The sequence below is a fragment of the Myotis lucifugus genome, unplaced genomic scaffold (assembly GCF_000147115.1).
Source record: "Myotis lucifugus unplaced genomic scaffold, Myoluc2.0 scaffold_301, whole genome shotgun sequence".
Taxonomy (NCBI): Eukaryota; Metazoa; Chordata; class Mammalia; order Chiroptera; family Vespertilionidae; genus Myotis; species Myotis lucifugus.
The window spans coordinates 708,710-714,824 of NW_005871349.1; the positions used below are offsets into that span (position 1 = coordinate 708,710).

The 6,115-nt window shown below is 42.4% G+C and overlaps 1 protein-coding gene across 7 annotated transcripts in view; it reads left to right on the top strand.

Annotated features, from left to right (window-relative positions):
• Nucleotides 1-6,115, top strand: part of MET (MET proto-oncogene, receptor tyrosine kinase) — a 138,898-nt gene that overhangs the window by 127,396 nt on the left and 5,387 nt on the right. The window lies entirely within an intron of this gene.

Consider the following 6,115-nt stretch of genomic DNA (forward strand, 5'->3'; position numbering starts at 1 on the left):
TCATAGTGTTACAAGTGGAAATGGGGTATCCACCGGTGGAAATGGGGGATCACCTTCCCCACCGGGTGCTCGGGGTCGGGTCCTTACCTTATCTTGAGAAAAAGAATTTTCTGAGACTCACATGGGAGAATGAGTGCTTTTTATTTGTGTGGAATTATATCCCTCCGTATCCAACGTCCCATTTCCCTTAATCAGTCCTGGAAAAGGTGCAGCTGGGGATTCAGCAGAGCTGGAAGCAAAGCCACAGTCCAGAGTTTCCATTCCATTGGTGAAGCTGGTCCGGTTTAACATCAGGCTAGTTGCATTCCATTAGTCCATTGTGTGTGATGTCCTAGGCCATGGGCCATGTGGGCAAATGCAGGAGCATGGAGTCAGGTGCAACACACCGAGGGGCAAGAGAGAGAACTCCTTTGTTTAGGACCGTAAGTATATCAAATCTGCACCCCCTCCTGCTTGCAGTGGTCACACCTACCCTGGCTAGTGCCCTGTTCCCAGGTGTGACTGTCAAACACGCACCTTCCCTATGTCACCCAGACTTCACTGGGCATGTGTCTATTTGACCTTCCCTTTGTTCCTTTCCGCTTAATTAATAACCAGGGTCATTGCAACAGTATCAATAGTATGTTTTTATAATTCATTTATTCAAAAACATTTGTCTGGCAGATGCTAGATCCTTAGGAAGCCCAGAGCTGGACCAAGTGTGAACCCTGTTCTCCGGAAGCTTTAGCTCAGCAGAGAAGACAAGGCGTGTCCATCAAAAACTCACACAAAGTAGGCTGGGATTAGCCCAGCCACTCATAGCTCACAACTTCATGGCAGCAAGAATTCCACCTTGAGAGATCTGGAAACTATAACTGAGGCAGGTCTGGCAATGAAGTCATTATTCATGCACCTAGCTAGAAACACGCTCTCCTTTATTTGCCACGGTCATCCTCCTCTCACAGAGCCAGCTTCGAAAGGCATGCACCTGAATACTGACACTCACCTGGAGAGCCACATGCCCTTCCACCTGGAGGAAAGGACAGTGCTTGAAATTGTTACAGAAGAGAAAGAGTTCATCCACCTGGTGCTAGCAGAGCCAAGCACTAGATCCTTAGAACTGCAGTATAGAAATACTTGGCTATTTTATTATGGACTATGGAAATTCATGCATGGGTGGGGTCCCTAGGCCTGGCCCAGCAATCAGGGCCTATCAGGGCCATCTTGCCCAGTCCCAATCAGGGCCAGGCCAGCTGAAGCCTGCCGGATGGGGCCTGTTGGACAAGGGGAGGGACCGTGGAAGGTTTGCTGGCCTGGGGGGAGGGACCGGGAGAGGTTGGCTGGCCGTGGGAGTGCATTGATCACCAGGGGGCAGCTCCTGCATTGGGTGTCTGCCCCCTGGTGGTCAGTGCGCGTCATAGTGACTGGTCGACCGGTTGTTTCAGTTCGGTCGTAACTGTCACTTAGGCATAGATAGATAGATAGATAGATAGATAGATAGATAGTACCATCCAGGAGAACAGGAAGCAAATGCTCAAGAGCCAAAACTCACTGATGGCATGTAGGTTACAGATTATATAGGGCAAATCTCAAGATACTATGAGTTAGGGGGGTTCGGGGTCATGCTGGAAGCTAATTGGTTGGAGGTAAGGTAATGGTAAAAAATCATTTCTTCAGGTCTTAAAGCAGTTCTGAAGTCTGCTCCTATGTCCCCCTGTCTGGTTTCTTGGGGAAGTAGCCAGGGAGTGGTTCCACCTTAGAGCCTAGGACCTGAAACATAATATAGGTGAAAATGTTATCTTTAGCCTGCCAGAAGTCCAGACCTTGTGATCATTAATCAGGTCTAGGTTATTGTCTTCTGCTGCCTCAGGGGTTGCTGATTATCCAGAGAAAGGCTAGGTCTCTGAAGGGTATAGAAAGAAAAAGAAATATGATTTCTAGAGCTAGGATTTAAAACTAAATTTAATCAAAGGGCCCTCGGTTTCAATTCCTCCCTCTTCCCCCCCCCCCATTTTATTTTTTTAATCATTTCTCAATCTTGAGAAAGAAGGGGGAAAGACCTCTCTGACTGCTTCCTGCTGAAAGGGGGCAGAGTTCAGGATTAGAAGAATGAAACTGTTTTACATTCAATTGAAAATATTTTTTAGCTTCTGGATTACCATGAATAGTCTGTATGACCATAATGTTTGCTTTTTTCCCTGCTTTGTAGGTTGAAAACATCTCATAATATCTTATCTGGGGCAGAACAATATAGAAAAACCTTGTCATTTTTGATAGTTTGATATAAAACCAAACTCTAATTCTGTATTAGCTTATTGTAGCTTCTTAAATTAACTTACTCTATTAAATCTACTTTAATCTACTACATAAAATTTTCTTTCTCAGGGTTCCTTTGCCACAGAACTTCTACAACTTTCCTAGTCCCTCTTAGTTTGTCTCTTCTTACTCAATTTGAAACAACCAACCTTTTTTTAGGACAAGCCACTTTCTACTAGTGCCCCCAAAATGTATTTCCATGCCTAATGCCTTTCTTCCTAAAAACTCACATCATTTCCTTCCATATTAATTAAAAATTCATAACCCTTAGAACCTCAGTTCTAAGGTAAAATGTAAGTAATTAACATTTTTTAGATTGGCAAATTTATTAATCTATTTCATAACCTTTAGAAACATAGGTTCTTTTACTGGCAAAGCACAAAATGTTTTTATTAACAGATCTAAATGTATCATTTAGTTTCTCTTTAATAAGAGGTCAATAGTAGGTAAACTTAGACTTGTTTAGCAATTACTGTTTCAGTATTTTATGTTATTTGGAAATTTCTAGATATTCAATAATTTTTATCATTTAACTTAGTAAAACTCTAAAGCTTCAAGTTACAAAGAGACTTAGAAAACTATTTAAGTGCACATACAATACAAGGTGTGGCAAAAGGTGGTTTAGAGTTGTTGTATGGAAAATAATACAATAATTAATAAATAATAATACAAGAATAAACTCTGTGTTTCGTGTACTCACAACTGTAAGCCTACTTTCGCTCCCACCCTGTATAATTATTGCTAAAGAGTTAACAGAAAAGAAACTTCTTATACCATTTATTTAATTTATTTGCTCCTAACAATTAAGTTTACATTACTTACGAAAATTTTATTATACCAAGTTTTTCTTTGTGGTGTTTTTTTTTGCTGATAAATTTTGCAACATAAAAAACATGAACTTATTTGACTGATAAACCCAGGTGGAATAAAAGTATTACTTAATACTGATGATTTTGGCCCAGCAGGCCTGACTCGGTGGTTGAACATCAACCTGGAACCAGGAGGACACAAAGTGGAGTTATGAGAATAAATTGAGAAAAACGTCTTCATACTAGATCATAGAGGTCCTTGGAAAGCAAGCTAGGGAGCCATACAGTTACGTGGCTACCAGCAGCACCATAACCAGGATGTAGAACAGGTGCCGCTTTGTGGTCAGCCCCTCCTACCTGGAAACCACTGGTCTGTCTTCTGTGTCTAGTTTTACCTTTCCTAGAGTGTCATCAAGTCGTCTTTGAGTCTGTCTCCTTTCACGTCGCATAATGCGCTTAAGAGCCATGCATGTTATGTCAATAGTATCAATGTATCAGTAGTTCATTTTTTTTGTAAAAAAAAACACAACAAAAAATCGATCATCTTTAAGTGTGCAGTACAATAATGTGAATTACATGCACATTGTTATGCAGCAGATCTCTTCATCTTGTAAAATTGAAATTCTCTATCCTCTAAACAACTTCCCATTTTCCCCTCCCCTCACCCTCTTGGCAACCGCCATTCTACTTTCTGTTTCTAGGAGTTTGACTACTGTAGGTCCCTCATGTAAGTAGAATCATGTATTATTTATCTTGTTGTGACTGGCTTATTTCACTCAGTATAATGTCCTCGAGGTTCATCCAGGTTGTAGCACATGACAGGATGTCCTTCTTTTCAAGGGTAAATAATATTCCATTGTATGAATGTACCACATTTCCTTTGTCCATCTGTCAATGGACATTTAGGTTTCTTCCATTTCTTGGCTATTGGAATAATGCTGCTTTGAACATGGGTGTGCAAGTATCTCTTCAAGGTCCCTTTTCAGTTCTTTTGGTTATATACCCAGAAATGAGATTACTTGGTCATATGGTAGTTCTATCTTTAATGTTTTAAGGGCCCTTCATACTGTTTTTCTCAGACTGATTCACTCCTTTTTATTTCTGAGTGGTACTGCATTGTACAAATGTACCACATTTTGTTTACACATTTATCATCTGAAGGACATCTGGGTTTGTTCCAGTTTAGGCAGTTACTTACATGTAATTATAACTGCCTTAACATTTGCTTCAAGGTTTTTGTGTGAACATAATTTTTATTTCTTTTGGGTAAATATCTAGAAGTAGGATTACTGGGTTGTAAGATAAGTGTTATATTTAACTTTATGAGAAACTGCCACCTGTTTTTCCACTCAGGCTGTATCATTTTATATTCTTAACAGTAATATATAAGTTTCAGCTCAGCATTCATACCACCACTTGCCATTGTCAGTTTTGGGGGTTTTAGCTATTCGAATAGATTATAGTGGTGTCTCATTTTCTTTTTCATCTGCATTTGCCTATGGCTAATGATGTTGAGCATCTTTTCATGTACTTGTTTGACATTCTTATACCTCCGTTAGTGAAGTGCCTACTCAAAACTTTTGCCCATTTTTTTAAGTTTTAGAATTTATTTTCTGGTGTGTTTTTTTAATTGGGTTATTTTTTATTAGTGAACTAGGGAGCCAGTGCACGAATTCATGCACTTTGAAAGGAACTCAGCCCATCCTCTGCGCCCCCGCCCAGCCCCTTCTGCTACGGCCCCAGTCCTCTGTATGCCAGCAGAGGACTCCCACTGCCACTCCCGCTGCCACTGCTCCCACACACTGATGGTGCCAGCCCCGCTTGCACCCTCTGATGGAGTGGAGTGATTGGGGCCGGTGCCAGCAGTGGGTGTGAGCGGGGCTGGCACCATCAGTGGGTGCGATCGCCCCTCAGGAGCAGGGGGAGGTGGAGAAGCCCTCAGGGGCGATCAGGGCTGGCAGCCGCCGCTCACACCTGCTGATGGTGCCAAGGGATCGGGACTGGCACTGGGCACCGGCAGCAGGTGCAAGCACCAGGTGGAATCACAGTGCGCAGGAGCAAAGAATTTTCAGTAACCACCAGGGGCTCACCCCGATGACAGCAACCAGAGCCAGCCTTGGTCTGGAGCCCCCACTCACCTGCTCCACCAGCCCACCACGACCAACACCTGCCAGGTTCTGCACATGCCCCGTGGTGGCCAGCGCACATCATAGCAACCAGTTGTTTGGTTCTTCCGGTTGTTCCGCCGTTCCGTCTATTTGCATATTAGCTTTTATTATATAGGATTATTGAGATTTTTTTTCTAGCATCTAGCTTTTCTTTTCATTATTTTACTATCTTTCAAAGAGTAGAAGTTTAAATTTTATTGAAAAGTTATCAATTTACCCATTTTTTAATCAGTTGTGGTTTTTCACAAATTGAGTTGTATCTCAATTGACCTAATCTTGAACGCACAAATTTGGCTGTCCCCACTTACTTACCTCATGAGTGACCCTTTCTATAATTTTTTGCAGCTTATAACAATCCCTCACATCTAATAACTGCTTTGATCTTTACTGTTTTGATGAAGTTGGGCAGAGATTCTTCAGATGAGCTCACTTCTGGTGCTCAGATGTTCAGAGTGGCTTGACTGTTTACACAGTAAGCGTGAATGATAGAGTTTTCCTGTCTTAAAACTGAAACTGACTTGTTCCCATCACTCCTGATGCACACTCATTTACACCTCCCTCTCCCCTCTCTCTCTGTCTCCCGTCCCCCCATCTTCTCTCTTGGTCAACACCATGCTCCTTCACTGCCCCTCCCCTCATCATCCTGTCAGTCCAAAGCTGTCAAGAGGGAGGGCTCTTCCCGGCAACTGATATTCTCTCTCCTCTCATGTCCCATGAGTCCTCCAACTCTCCTCTGAATCCAAATTATTGCTCAGAAATTTACCCAACTCTGTCCCCTTTTTTGTGAATTTGCCTTCAGGTGGTCAGCAAACTGCGGCTGACAAGCCACATGCGGCTCTTTGG